The sequence below is a fragment of the Procambarus clarkii genome, chromosome 31 (genome assembly GCF_040958095.1).
Source record: "Procambarus clarkii isolate CNS0578487 chromosome 31, FALCON_Pclarkii_2.0, whole genome shotgun sequence".
Classification (NCBI taxonomy): Eukaryota; Metazoa; Arthropoda; class Malacostraca; order Decapoda; family Cambaridae; genus Procambarus; species Procambarus clarkii.
Window position 1 is genome coordinate 33,991,991 of NC_091180.1, and position 15,305 is coordinate 34,007,295.

Sequence of the window (15,305 nt, forward strand, 5' to 3'; positions counted from 1 at the left end):
CCACTCATCCTGTGAGTGGACACACCGCCATAGTGACAGTATTGGGCAGCGCCACTCATCCTGTGAGTGGACACAACGCCATAGTAACAGTATTGGGCAGCGCCACTCATCCTGTGAGTGGACACAACGCCATAGTAACAGTATTGGGCAGCGCCACTCATCCTGTGAGTGGACACACCGCCATAGTGACAGTATTGGGCAGCGCCACTCATCCTGTGAGTGGACACACCGCCATAGTGACAGTATTGGGCAGCGCCACTCGTCTTGTGAGTGGACACACCGCCATAGTGACAGTATAGGGCAGCGCCACTCGTCTTGTGAGTGGACACACCGCCATAGTGACAGTATTGGGCAGCGCCACTCGTCTTGTGAGTGGACACACCGCCATAGTGACAGTATTGGGCAGCGGCACTCGTCCTGTGAGTGGACACACCGCCATAGTGACAGTATTGGGCAGCGGCACTCGTCCTGTGAGTGGACACACCGCCATAGTGACAGTATTGGGCAGCGCCACTCATCCTGTGAGTAGACACACCGCCATAGTGACAGTATTGGGCAGCGCCACTCATCCTGTGAGTGGACACACCGCCATAGTGACAGTATTGGGCAGCGCCACTCATCCTGTGAGTGGACACACCGCCATAGTGACAGTATTGGGCAGCGCCACTCATCTTGTGAGTGGACACACCGCCATAGTGACAGTATTGGGCAGCGCCACTCATCTTGTGAGTGGACACACCGCCATAGTGACAGTATTGGGCAGCGCCACTCATCTTGTGAGTGGACACACCGCCATAGTGACAGAATTGGGCAGCGCCACTCGTCCTGTGAGTGGACACACCGCCATAGTGACAGTATAGGGCAGCGCCACTCGTCTTGTGAGTAGACACACCGCCATAGTGACAGTATTGGGCAGTGTCACTCATCCTGTGAGTGGACACACCGCCATAGTGACAGTATTGGGCAGCGCCACTCATCCTGTGAGTGGACACACCGCCATAGTGACAGTATTGGGCAGCGCCACTCGTCTTGTGAGTGGACACACCGCCATAGTGACAGTATTGGGCAGCGCCACTCGTCTTGTGAGTGGACACACCGCCATAGTGACAGTATTGGGCAGCGCCACTCGTCTTGTGAGTGGACACACCGCCATAGTGACAGTATTGGGCAGCGCCACTCGTCTTGTGAGTGGACACACCGCCATAGTGACAGTATTGGGCAGCGCCACTCGTCTTGTGAGTGGACACACCGCCATAGTGACAGTATTGGGCAGCGGCACTCATCTTGTGAGTGGACACACCGCCATAGTGACAGTATAGGGCAGCGTCACTCGTCTTGTGAGTAGACACACCGCCATAGTGACAGTATTGGGCAGCGTCACTCATCCTGTGAGTGGACACACCGCCATAGTGACAGTATTGGGCAGCGCCACTCATCCTGTGAGTGGACACACCGCCATAGTGACAGTATTGGGCAGCGCCACTCATCTTGTGAGTGGACACACCGCCATAGTGACAGTATTGGGCAGCGCCACTCGTCCTGTGAGTGGACACACCGCCATAGTGACAGTATTGGGCAGCGGCACTCATCTTGTGAGTGGACACACGGCCATAGTGACAGTATTGGGCAGCGCCACTCATCCTGTGAGTGGACACACCGCCATAGTGACAGTATTGGGCAGCGCCACTCATCCTGTGAGTGGACACACCGCCATAGTGACAGTATTGGGCAGCGCCACTCATCCTGTGAGTGGACACACCGCCATAGTGACAGTATTGGGCAGCGCCACTCGTCCTGTGAGTGGACACACCGCCATAGTGACAGTATTGGGCAGCGCCACTCGTCCTGTGAGTGGACACACCGCCATAGTGACAGTATTGGGCAGCGTCACTCGTCCTGTGAGTGGACACACCGCCATAGTGACAGTATTGGGCAGCGTCACTCATCCTGTGAGTGGACACACCGCCATAGTGACAGTATTGGGCAGCGCCACTCATCCTGTGAGTGGACACACCGCCATAGTGACAGTATTGGGCAGCGCCACTCATCCTGTGAGTGGACACACCGCCATAGTGACAGTATTGGGCAGCGCCACTCATCCTGTGAGTGGACACACCGCCATAGTGACAGTATTGGGCAGCGTCACTCATCCTGTGAGTGGACACACCGCCATAGTGACAGTATTGGGCAGCGCCACTCATCCTGTGAGTGGACCCACCGCCATAGTGACAGTATTGGGCAGCGCCACTCATCCTGTGAGTGGACACACCGCCATAGTGACAGTATTGGGCAGCGCCACTCATCCTGTGAGTGGACACACCGCCATAGTGACAGTATTGGGCAGCGTCACTCATCCTGTGAGTGGACACACCGCCATAGTGACAGTATTGGGCAGCGTCACTCATCCTGTGAGTGGACACACTGCCATAGTGACAGTATTGGGCAGCGTCACTCATCCTGTGAGTGGACACACCGCCATAGTGACAGTATTGGGCAGCGTCACTCATCCTGTGAGTGGACACACCGCCATAGTGACAGTATTGGGCAGCGCCACTCATCCTGTGAGTGGACACACCGCCATAGTGACAGTATTGGGCAGCGCCACTCATCCTGTGAGTGGACACACCGCCATAGTGACAGTATTGGGCAGCGTCACTCATCCTGTGAGTGGACACACCGCCATAGTGACAGTATTGGGCAGCGCCACTCATCCTGTGAGTGGACCCACCGCCATAGTGACAGTATTGGGCAGCGTCACTCATCCTGTGAGTGGACACACCGCCATAGTGACAGTATTGGGCAGCGTCACTCATCCTGTGAGTGGACACACCGCCATAGCAGCATGTACAACACTCCCCAATAGGAAGAAAACCCGCTGGCTTGTCCTTGCCTCCGTTTCTTCACTAATTATTGTAACATCTCTACAGTTTCCCTCCAGTTTCACAGGTTATTCAATATTTATCTTCTTCTTTATTTTCAATTCTTATCATTGTAGTGTAAGAGAGAGGGAGAAGGGAGGTAGGGAAGATGGAGGGAAGAGTAGTAGGTTATCTTGAGGTTATCTTGAGATGATTTCGGGGCTTTAATGTCCCCGCGGCCCGGTCCTCGACCAGGCCTCCACCCCCAGGAAGCAGCCCGTGACAGCTGACTAACACCCAGGTACCTATTTACTGCTAGGTAACAGGGGCATAGGGTGAAAGAAACTCTGCCCATTGTTTCTCGCCGGCGCCCGGGATCGATCCCGGGACCACAGGATCACAAGTGTAGTGTGCTGTCCGCTTTATCCGACCGACCGGAGGTGGAGGAAAGGAAGGACGGGAAGTATCAGGGTAAAGCGCCAAACCATTACGACTATATAGCACTGGGAAGGGGTCAGGATAGGGATTTGGGATGGGACGGAGGGAAGGGAATGGTGCCCAACTACTTGTGGACGGTCTCGGGGGATTGAACGCCGGGAAAGATGGCGTGATAATGAAATGAAAACAGGCGAAGGAAGGAAGAACAATGAGAGAAGAAAGGAAAGGAGAATAGTCACAGAGGAGGATAAACAGGAGGATAGGGAGGTGGATTAAACATCCCGGGCTGGAAGGTAATGAACGGTGGTCGCTATGAGGAGGTGTGCGTTAAACAAGGTGCTTATTACACCTCTGAGTTACGTCCACCCACCAGACCGTGACCACGGTGGGTGGACAACGAAGGAGGAGGCAGGAGGAGCAGGAGAAAGATTAGGAGGAGAGGGGAGAAAGATTAGGAGGAGAGGGGAGCAAGATTAGGAGGAGAGGGGAGCAAGATTAGGAGGAGAGGGGAGCAAGATTAGGAGGAGACGGGAGCAAGATTAGGAGGAGACGGGAGCAAGATTAGGAGGAGAGGGGAGCAAGATTAGGAGGAGAGGGGAGCAAGATTAGGAGGAGAGGGGAGCAAGATTAGGAGGAGAGGGGAGCAAGATTAGGAGGAGAGGGGAGCAAGATTAGGAGGAGACGGGAGCAAGATTAGGAGGAGAGGGAAGCAAGATTAGGAGGAGAGGGGAGCAAGATTAGGAGAGGGGAGCAAGATTAGGAGGAGACAGGAGCAAGATTAGGAGGAGAAGGAAGCAAGATTGGGAGGAATCCAAGAGAGCAGAGATGAAGACTTCACAATAAAAACCATGAGAAAGAAGTGATCGCAGTGACCTGTACTACATTCACTCCTCTAACCTCCACGTTCACTCTAATAGTCTCTACTCCAGTTTAGTGGATTCTTCCTTTTGTTCCTAAACCAGTTTTAGGGTCCAGTATCAAAATCGTCGAGGGAGACAGTATGTGATATTGGCAAGCTGTTCTCAAATTGTTACACCCCCCCCCCCTATCCGACCATGTTGGGTACGTACCCTACAGGAATGAGAATGCAAGTAAAGCTGTCGAGGGAAGCTGTCCCCAAATGTTTGGCCTCCAACCTTGGACAGACATTCTAATTTATATAGATATGCGAGTTTATTATAGAATAGTTTCGGTGGGGAAGTAATTGCTCTAAGTTGTGATGAATTTAATTATAAGAATTTGTGTTATTGCTGAAAGAATTCTTAAATTTCTTTGTACAACATGTCATATGTTGTGCTACGGAGGGAAGTGTTCTGGCGTACAACATGTCATATGTTGTGCTACGGAGGGAAGTGTTCTGGCGTAATTGGTGGCATTACAAACGTATGTACTCACCTGTGCTTGCGGGGTTGAGCTCTGGCTCTGTGGTCCCGCCTCTCAACTGTCAATCAACTGGTGTACCGGTTCCTGAGCCTACTGGGCTCTATCATATCTACACTTGAAACTGTGTATGGAGTCAGCCTCCACCACATCACTGCCTAATGCATTCCATTTGTTAACTACTCTGACACTGAAAACATTATTTCTTATGTCTCTGTATTTCATTTGGGTACTCGGTTTCCTCCTGTGTCCCCTTGTTCGTTTTCCACCTGTGCTTAATAGTTTATCTTTGTCTTCCCTGTCAATTCCTCTGAGAATTATGTAAATAGTGATCATGTCTCATGTCTCCCCCAACTCATCTGTCTTCCAGGGACGTGAGGTTTAGTTCCCGTAGCCTTTCTTCGTAGCTCATACCTCTCAGTTCCAGAACTAGTCTGGTGGCATTCCTCTGAATCTTCTCTAACTTTGTCTTATGTTTAATAACTAGGTATGGACTCCAGGCTGGAACTGCATACTCCAGGATTGGCCTGACATAAGTGGTATACAGGGTCCTGAACGACTCCTTACACAAGTTTCTAAAGGCAGTTCTTATGTTGGTCAACGTAGCATATGCCGCTGATGATATCCTTTTGATGTGGGCCTCTGGGGGACAGGTTCGATGTGATATTAAATCCTAGATAGTTCTGTCTACTTGATCCTTGACTCGTGTGTGTACTCATTTAGTTGTGCTTGCGGGGGTTGAGTTTCAGCTCTGTGGTCCCGCCTCTCAACCGTCAATCAACTGGTGTACAGGTTCCTGAGCCTACTGGGCTGTATCATATGTAGATTTGAAACTGTGTATGGAGTCAGCCTCCACCACATCACTGCCTAATGCATTCCATTTACTCTTTGTGCGTGTGTGTGTGTGTGTGTACTCACCTATTTGCACTCACTTGTTTGTGCTTGCGGGGGTTGAGCTTTGGCTCTTTGGTCCCGCCTCTCAATTGTCAATCAACTGGTGTACAGATTCCTAAGCCTACTGGGCTCTATCATATCTACATCTGTGTGTGTGTTGGTGTATTCCATATATGGGCAATATTATTTTGCATATTGTATTATGTATGGTCGTAGTTTGAGTTCCAGCACAACCAACCACAACATACAACAGGTAGCCACATCTGGTACAACTGGAGCAACAACTACTCTTGCCACACCATTATCTTCAACTACCACCTATTCTGCGGTATCTGCAGCTGCCGCAGCTACTAAACGTGCCCCCCCCCCGCAACCACCATAACTACCACAATCACCACTATTTGCACCGAAATCGTAAATACCATGTTCACCGACTTACCATCTACCACCACAACTCTGAGAAAAGAACCGAGTTTCTCTACCAACCACACAAGTCATAGTTTGGCTGTGACTGTTGTGTGGTTGGTAGTGAAATTGGTAGCGGTTATATACCTGTTTGATGAGGTTCTGGGAGTTCCTCTACTTCTTAAGGCCGGCCCGAGGCTAGGCTCGACTTGTGAGCGTTTGGTCCAACAAGCTGTTGCTTGGAACGAGAACTTTCAAATCCAGGAATCCCATCACAATGGTTGTACTCTTCAAGTCACTTGTACATGCGCATCATCCTGGGTTGTCCTAGAACTGTCAGAATTGTTAACATGAGAAAGGAACTAAACTTACCTTCCATTTACGAAAGAATAGTTCTTAGTACTATGTTTTGCGCCAAAACTTTCAAAAATAATGGTCCCCCAGCTCTATTCAAATTAAATTGAGATCCATTCTAAACAATTCTGACTGTTCCCTCAATCCGCCGCAAAAAGCTCCCTACAGTGTGTGGCTCAGTTGTTGTGCCTATAATCTTCAAAAACTGAATGTATCTCTTAACCCTGATAAAACTGTTCACTATATTCCCCCTTGGAAAGATGTGGAGGTCTCTCTGCATTATACTCCTATCAGTGTAAAACAAATGTATAACACTGACATTTTGAGATGTATAACATTAGAAGCTATTGACAGTCATCTTCAAATTTTCAAACCGACTGAATCCTATGCCTTTACTGATGGCTCTGTGCAGTTAGGCACTGGTAAAACAGGTTGTGCATGTGCAGTGTATAAAGGGAATGAAATGATCATGACTAGTACACAGAGATTGAACAACTGGGCAAGCACGACACAGACCGAGCTATTGGGTAATTTATCTAGCCACTGAATACCTTAAGCTCAATGGTGGTGGTTATTTTCTGTGACTCTAAAAGTGCTCTGCAGTCCTTAAATAACCCATCATAATGTATGTCGGAAGTAGCTTGTAATATTAAATGGAATGTAATTTTTGCCAATTATAATAACTCTTGTATAAAATTTGTGTGGATCCCATCCCATGTTGGAGTTGGAAAACATGACTTTGTAGATCGATTGGCCAATGAGGCTTGCAGGAAAGAAAACATTGATTATGACTTTGGACTATCTAATGCAGTTATTAGAAACATACAAATTAAAGAAATTAATTCAGATTTAGAAGAACTAAGAAATGCCCAGAGACCTGAAAGCTGCAGTATTAAAAGTTATGACAAGTTTTGTAATAATAGGGTCAGCACAGTAACCAAACCAGGCAATGTGATGTAGTCATTGCGCGAATTCGCCTTGGCTATAGACACATCTGGCAGGTTAGTGAGGCTGAGCCACTACCAGAATATTCAGATTGTAAACTCTGTGATAAACCTTTAATGCATTCACTAGAACACTATATTGATGAATGTGAAACCGTAAAGGACTTTAGACCTCCTGGCCTCTTGTACCACCAACTGTGTAACTATTTTATTGACTCAGGTGTTCTGGACGACATCCTAACAATTTAACCAAAATTTGCTTGTCCATTTTAAAGAATGAAGAACAATTTTTATTTATATTACTTCTAAGCTGTATCACTTATGAACCCATCCCTGCCCTTGTGTGGCAGTGCACAATAGAAAGTTGTTTTCACATATTCATACATTAAAGCATTGATTGTAACCATGATATATATGTGCTTCAGCCTACAGTTTAGACCTATTGTCTTATGTATGACCCTCTGTCCTGCGTGACAGTGAATACCAGCATTATCCTCAATTTAATAAGACTATCAAAATCCTCAGATTAGGCAAAATTGTAATTAATTTTGTCAATAAAGATGTTAATAATAATAATAACTTGTACTGTCCCGTCTTGAGTACTGCTCAGTACTCACTTCCCCCTTCAGAGCAGGAGAGATTGCTGAAATAGAGGGAACACAGAGAACATATACGGCACGCATAGACGCGATAAAGCACCTAAATTATTGGGATCGTCTCAAAGCTCTCCAAATGTACTCACTAGAAAGGAGACGAGAGAGATATCAAATAATATACACATGGAAAATACTGGAGGGACAGGTCCCAAATCTACACAGTAAAATAACAACGTACTGGAGTGAACGATATGGAAGAAAATACAGAATAGAACCAGTGAAGAGCAGAGGTGCCATAGGCACAGTCAGAGAACACTGTATAAACATCAGAGGTCCACGGTTGTTCAACGTCCTCCCAGCGAGCATAAGAAATATTGCCGGAACAACCGTGGACATCTTCAAGAGGAAACTAGATTGTTTCTTCCAAGGAGTGCCGGACCAACCGGGCGGTGGTGGGTATGTGGGCCTGCGGGCCGCTCCAAGCAACAGCCTGGTGGACCAAACTCTCACAAGTCAAGCCTGGCCTCGGGCCGGGCTTGGAGTAGAACTCCCAGAACCCCATCAAGCAGGTATCAACGAGGCCCGCAGGCCCACATATCCCCTCCACAGCCTGGTTGGTAGTGAACACCTCTCTCTACCCCACAAGACTTGATAATGGTCCGGGACGGTCCGAGAACGTCGTCATTTCTCCATTTTGTGATGTGTGCTTTGTGGTCATCAGTCGCTCACCGTAACTTGTCCGGGCGCTCCGGCCAGGCCCGGCCCGCTTGCCCTACTATACCCGGCATCAAAGGCTCCGGCTGCCGCTAGAAGCTGTTATGGAGGAAGTTTATGACCCGCTGGAGACACTGAAGAGGGACGTGCTGCCCTTCTGTGGGGTTACTGTGGGAGAGAGCCGCGTCCTGTGGGCCGGCTGGTGCGCCCCCACGGTCACTCTGGGAGCCTAACTCTCACGGGGGAGGTCACCAGGTCACGACGGTGGTGAGCTTCGGGGTTTAGTGCATTTAGAAGAGGAGGGCCAGTGAATTTATTGGGGCAAGTGGGCATCAGTGGGCTTTAATGATCTATAGGTGGGTTTAGTGGGTTTGTATAGTGTTTAGTAGGTGTCAGTTGGCTTAGCAACGCGGGGGAGGGTGGCATATCTTGAGATGATTTCGGGGCTTACCCTGGAAACACAAACCGAAACTGTCTCTATTTTCCGCTTGTTACAACTTGTAATAAAGTTGTTACATCTTGGCTTAACGTGTTTATGACGTATTAGAACGTTGTTACAACTTGCTATATTGGTTGCTATAAGTGGTTAGGAGGTGTTAAAACTTGTTCGAACGTTGTACCAACGTCGTAGTTTCGGTATGTGTTTGGCGGGTAGTGTCCCCACGGCCCGGTCCTAGACCAAGCCTCCACCCCCAGGAAGCAGCCCGTAGCAGCTGTCTAACTCCCAGGTACCTATTTACTGCTAGGTGAACAGGGGCATGAGAGGGTGAAAAAATCATTTTGCCCATTTGTCTCCGTGTCCACCGGGGATTGAACCCGGAGCCTCTGGACTACGAATCAGAAGCGCTGTCTACTCAGATGTCAGTCGTCCTGACAGGGCGAGATAGTTGAGATAATACACAGTTTTGCAAGTATATAGAACCGAAGGAAGGATTATGAGGATTAAGGCAGAGGAAAACAGCAAGAGGCAACAGTATGACCAGGACCGACTGTAGGAATAGTCCGACAAATGGCTACTAGAGTTTAACTCGAGTAAATGTAAAGTAATGAAGCCAGGTGGAGGGAGCAGGAGGCCAGACACACGGTACCTAATGGGAGACGAAATTATCCACGAAACGGACAGAGAGAACGAAGGAAAAGTTGAAATCACCCAGAACTGTCTCCTAAAGCCAACATTCGGAAGAATCATCAGCGGCATGTGCGAGGCTGGCTAACATCAGAATTGCCCTTGGAAATTTATGTAAGGAATTATTTAGAACTTTGTATATCACACATATGTCAGACCAATCCTGGAGTATGCGGCTCCAGTGTGGAGTTCATACCTAGTCAGGCATTAAATGAAGTTGGAGAGGGTTCAAAAGTATGCCACTAGACAAGTCCCAGAACTCGAGAGGCATGAGTTAGGATGAAAGGCTTCGTGAATTGCATCTCACGTCGCTGATAGAAGAGTTAGGGCAGACATAATCACCACATACAAGATTCTCGGGGGGAATTGATAGGGTAGATGAATACAGATTATTTAGCACGGGCGGTTCTGGCACAAGGGGACACAGGTGGAAACTAAGTACCCATATGAGCCACAGAGACAGTAGAACTTTCTCCTTGTAAGAGTAGTTAACGGATGGAATGCATTAGGCAGTGATGTGGTGGAGGCTGACTCCATACACAGTTTCAAATGTAGATATGATAGAGCCCAATAGGCTCAGGAACCTGTACACCAGTTGATTGACAGTTGAGAGGCGGGACCAAAGAGCAGAGCTCATCCCCCGCAAGCACAACTAGGTGAGTACACACAGGACACGCCCACACGCCCACACCCTGGCCAAGTAGTTCCACGTAGTGTTGACTAACAGGCATATTACCCTAAGTCCACGGGAACGACCTCGTTAGTCTGCATGGTTTAATCCTGGCAATTTCACGGGCAAGAGATATCCATCCCAGCCTGAGGGTGGATACTACATCAGCCTTAACTTTATTATATCAATATTTAAATACATATCTTGAGGTTGTCTTGAGATGATTTCGGGGATTAGCGTCCCCGCGGCCCGGTCCTCGACCAGGCCTCCTTTTTGTTACACACCCCCAGGAAGCAGCCCGTAGCAGCTGTCTAACTCCCACTTACCTATTTACTGCTAGGTGAACAGGTGCATCAGGGTGAAGGAAAGATTTGTTTTTCCGCCGGCTGCCGGGATCGAACCTCGGTCCCAAGGTCCACGAGTCTTGAGCGCTGTCTACTCAGCCAACCAACCCCCTGGCTGTGTGTGTGGTGTGGTACTCACCTAGTTGTGCTTGCGGGAGTTGAGCTCTGGCTCTTTGGTCCCGCCTCTCAACTGTTAATCAACTGGTGTACAGGTTCCTGAGCCTATTGGGCTCTATCATATCTACACTTGAAACTGTGTATGGAGTCAGCCTCCACCACATCACTGCCTAATTATATGTGTGTGTGTGTGTGTGCGCGCGCGCGTGTACCTTTGTGTATTTTCACATTCAATCAAACAAGACCCCCCCCAAAAAAAAATATCACGACACGCATTTCTCCATTTCCTGCCAAAAATATTCTCCACTAATCGCATATCGGTTTATCGCGGTGGCGTTAATTGAGAGCGAAACATGAAGTGATCATTTGATAGACAGCATATGTGAGGTGCCCAATTAGAGGTGGGGGGGGGGGGGGGAGGAAGGAAGGGAACCGTCAGGGGGGTAAAGCACCAAGCCATTACGACTATATAGCACTGGGAAGGGGTCAGGATAAAGGATTTGGGATGGGACGGGGGAGGGAAAGGAATGGTGCATCTATCCAGCTCTCTCAGCTGTCGAGTTAACAAGCTGCTTTTGATCGAATCTCCTTAATCAGGCCATTAGTTATCATGGTGATAACGGGGGGGGGGATGTAGAGAAAACATTGAAAAAAGATATTCAAATATTTGTTAAGGGGTTTACAAATGGAGGGGATAAAAAATACATCTCAAAGGGATAGAGTAGCTCAGCCTCAGATTTCTAAAATTGGAGTACTTATAACAACTATTTGAGCAAACGTACACCTGTTGGAACCAAAAAAACTATTCTAAGAATTCTATTCTGTTCTATTTTGTATTCTAAGAAAATGGAAAAGTAGCCTAACCTAATTTAGTCTGTTTTTTTAAGCAATCCTAAGCCTCTCCTTATGCTCTCTTAGGCATAAAACAGTACATATATCAGCTCTAATAGGCCTAGGGATGTTTAAGTTTAGGTTTTTAGCATATTATTATAGTGCCGTCTACAAATTAGCGCAAAACGTGAATATCTTTAGCGGCCAAATTCAATTTTTGTACGTTCGTCCAAGTGGTTGCTAGAAGCACAAACAATTTAGGAGGATGGCTTATAGTGCCTTCAGCTGAAGGTATGAGTAGAGGTGGGCTGCACTCTGGTCAGCCTGTCTATCTAATACAACGTCGCATTTTGACGTATTACTCTACTTAAGGCCAAAAATTCTCGTACTAGAAAATGGAGGCGGCTGGCGAAAGTGACATACTGTCCCGTTTTCTATTTTGGGTCCTCTGGTAGGTTTAGGATAAGGGCGCTTTAGAACGACATTTTCTTGATGTTGGGGACACCTAAGCATAATCACTTCGTCTCATTTTGAACGTCATAGTCCACAAAACATACACACTTTCAGAGTTTTATGAAAAGTATCTCGCTCTCCTTTTCCTGAAAAATGTAATATTTGAATAGCTCAGTAATCCGAATTCCGGTAACCCGAATCTTCGGTTAATCCGAATGTATTCGTGCTCATAATTTTCGAGTAAACCACGAGAGTAAGCAGGTAAATCACGAAAATTCGCGGGCGGGCGCGGGTAAATGGCGGGAGTTAGGAGCTATTCGAAGGAAAAACAGCCGATTTCGGTGTTGACGCAACCCGTCCTCTTAGAAATTACGTCTCTTTTCGTTCGTATGCGCTACGGCCATAAAATGCCGTAATTTGAAAATTGAAAATATTTTTATTTGTGAAAAACAATTTTTTTTTTCATTTTTATTTGTGAAGAAAAATTTTGTTTTTTTTCAAACAGCAAGTTAAGGGTTCTCTTGTAGGTTAAGCGGGTAGGAAATTCTCCTAAGGATTCAAAACGTCATGAAAACATTTAATTGAAATCCTGGAAACAAACCGTAGCTGTCTTTATTTTCCGCTTGTTACATGTAATAGGGTTGTTACATCTTGGCTTAACGTGTTTATGACGTATTAGAACGTTGTTACAACTTGCTATATTGGTTGTTATAACTGGTTAGGTGGTGTTAAAACTTGTTCGAGCGTTGTACCAACGTCGTAGTTTCGGTGTGTATTTGGCGGGGAGTTTCCTCTCCTAACCCAACAACCTGAGCCAGAGGACCCAAAACAGAAAACGGGACAGTACGTCACCTTCGCGAGCCGATTCCATTTTAAATTACGTCGTGATTTAGCCTGAGTTCCCATACGAGCGGACAGCGACGTGGTTTGTAAGAGGACGGGGTTGACGTCATGGAAAATTTAACCCATCCTCCACAAGGGCCGTGATGAGGGTTCGAACCTACGTCTGAGGTGATCCCAGATCCCAAGTAACTTGTGGAATTGTTCATTTGATATATCAGGCTATTGTGATTTGTGTGTGTATCTTCTTGAGATGATTTCGGGGCTTAGCGTCCCCGCGGCCCGGTCCTCGACCAGGCCTCCTTTTTGTTACACATCCCCAAGAAGCAGCCCGTAGCAGCTGTCTAACTCCCAGGTCCCTATTTACAGGTCCCAGGTGAACAGGTGCATCAGGGTGAAAGAAACATTTTGCCCATTTGTTTTGTCTCTGCCTCCACCGGGAATCACTGGGGCCGACTCCGACTGGCCTATGACACTCACGCCCCCCATGTATCATCCTGGAGAGTTTGGTTAGGCTACCCTTAAGCATCTGACCTCAAAACTCGGACAAATATATATATATATATATATATATATATATATATATATATATATATATATATATATATATATATATAATACGTAAAAGGAAGGGGGTGGTAGGAGAAAATCACACAAACTGTATTGGAGGGAACCTAAACATTCCCTCTAATGCATTATGTGTGGTTTCCTCCGAGGCTAAGGGTCCCCCTTCTTCCAGCCAGAGGTGGTACTCCCTTCCCTATTGTATAATTATATATATATATATATATATATATATATAATATTAAATGCATAATAGATGCAAACATGCAAAGGAGCGAAAAGCAAAACCATTGTTTCCGACAAATGACATAAAATACTAAATAATCTTCTAATCTTCTAGCTTAGCTACTCTGCATATTGATGTTACATAATTAATGGTTAAGCCAAGTTCCAAGTGTCTAACCTAAGTAGGCCTTTATAAATTATCAATAAATAACTCGCAGATTAATGTCACCCATAGCTTACGTTAATTTACAATATATAGAAATATAATATCCAATATAGGAGGTCATATATGCAATATAATATCCAATATACAGGTAACATATACATCAGTTTACAAGGGAAAATACAACATTACATATAGTTTATATAATTCTCAGTAAACCAATGTTTCATATCTCAGAGCATAAGCCGTAAACCCCCAAATATTTTATCAACTGAGTAGCCCTCCTGCCTGCCTATCCCCACACAGTAGCCCTCCTGCCTGCCTATCCCCACACAGTAACCCTCCTGCCTGTCTATCCCCACACAGTAACCCTCCTGCCTGCCTATCCCCACACAGTAGCCCTCCTGCCTGCCTATCCCCACACAGTAGCCCTCCTGCCTGCCTATCCCCACACAGTAACCCTCCTGCCTGTCTATCCCCACACAGTAACCCTCCTGCCTGCCTATCCCCACACAGTAGCCCTCCTGCCTGTCTATCCCCACACAGTAACCCTCCTGCCTGCCTATCCCCACACAGTAGCCCTCCTGCCTGCCTATCCCCACACAGTAGCCCTCCTGCCTGCCTATCCACACACAGTAACCCTCCTGCCTGCCTATCCCCACACAGTAACCCTCCTGCCTGCCTATCCACACACAGTAACCCTCCTGCCTGCCTATCCCCACACAGTAGCCCTCCTGCCTGCCTATCCCCACACAGTAACCCTCCTGCCTGTCTATCCCCACACAGTAACCCTCCTGCCTGCCTATCCCCACACAGTAGCCCTCCTGCCTGCCTATCCCCACACAGTAGCCCTCCTGCCTGCCTATCCCCACACAGTAACCCTCCTGCCTGTCTATCCCCACACAGTAACCCTCCTGCCTGCCTATCCCCACACAGTAGCCCTCCTGCCTGTCTATCCCCACACAGTAACCCTCCTGCCTGCCTATCCCCACACAGTAGCCCTCCTGCCTGCCTATCCCCACACAGTAGCCCTCCTGCCTGCCTATCCACACACAGTAACCCTCCTGCCTGCCTATCCCCACACAGTAACCCTCCTGCCTGCCTATCCACACACAGTAACCCTCCTGCCTGCCTATCCCCACACAGTAGCCCTCCTGCCTGCCTATCCCCACACAGTAACCCTCCTGCCTGCCTATCCCCACACAGTAGCCCTCCTGCCTGCCTATCCCCACACAGTAGCCCTCCTGCCTGCCTATCCACACACAGTAACCCTCCTGCCTGCCTATCCCCACAATGTAACCCTCCTGCTTGCCTATCCACACACAGTAACCCTCCTGCCTGCCTATCCACACACAGTAACCCTCCTGCCTGCCTATCCCCACACAGTAA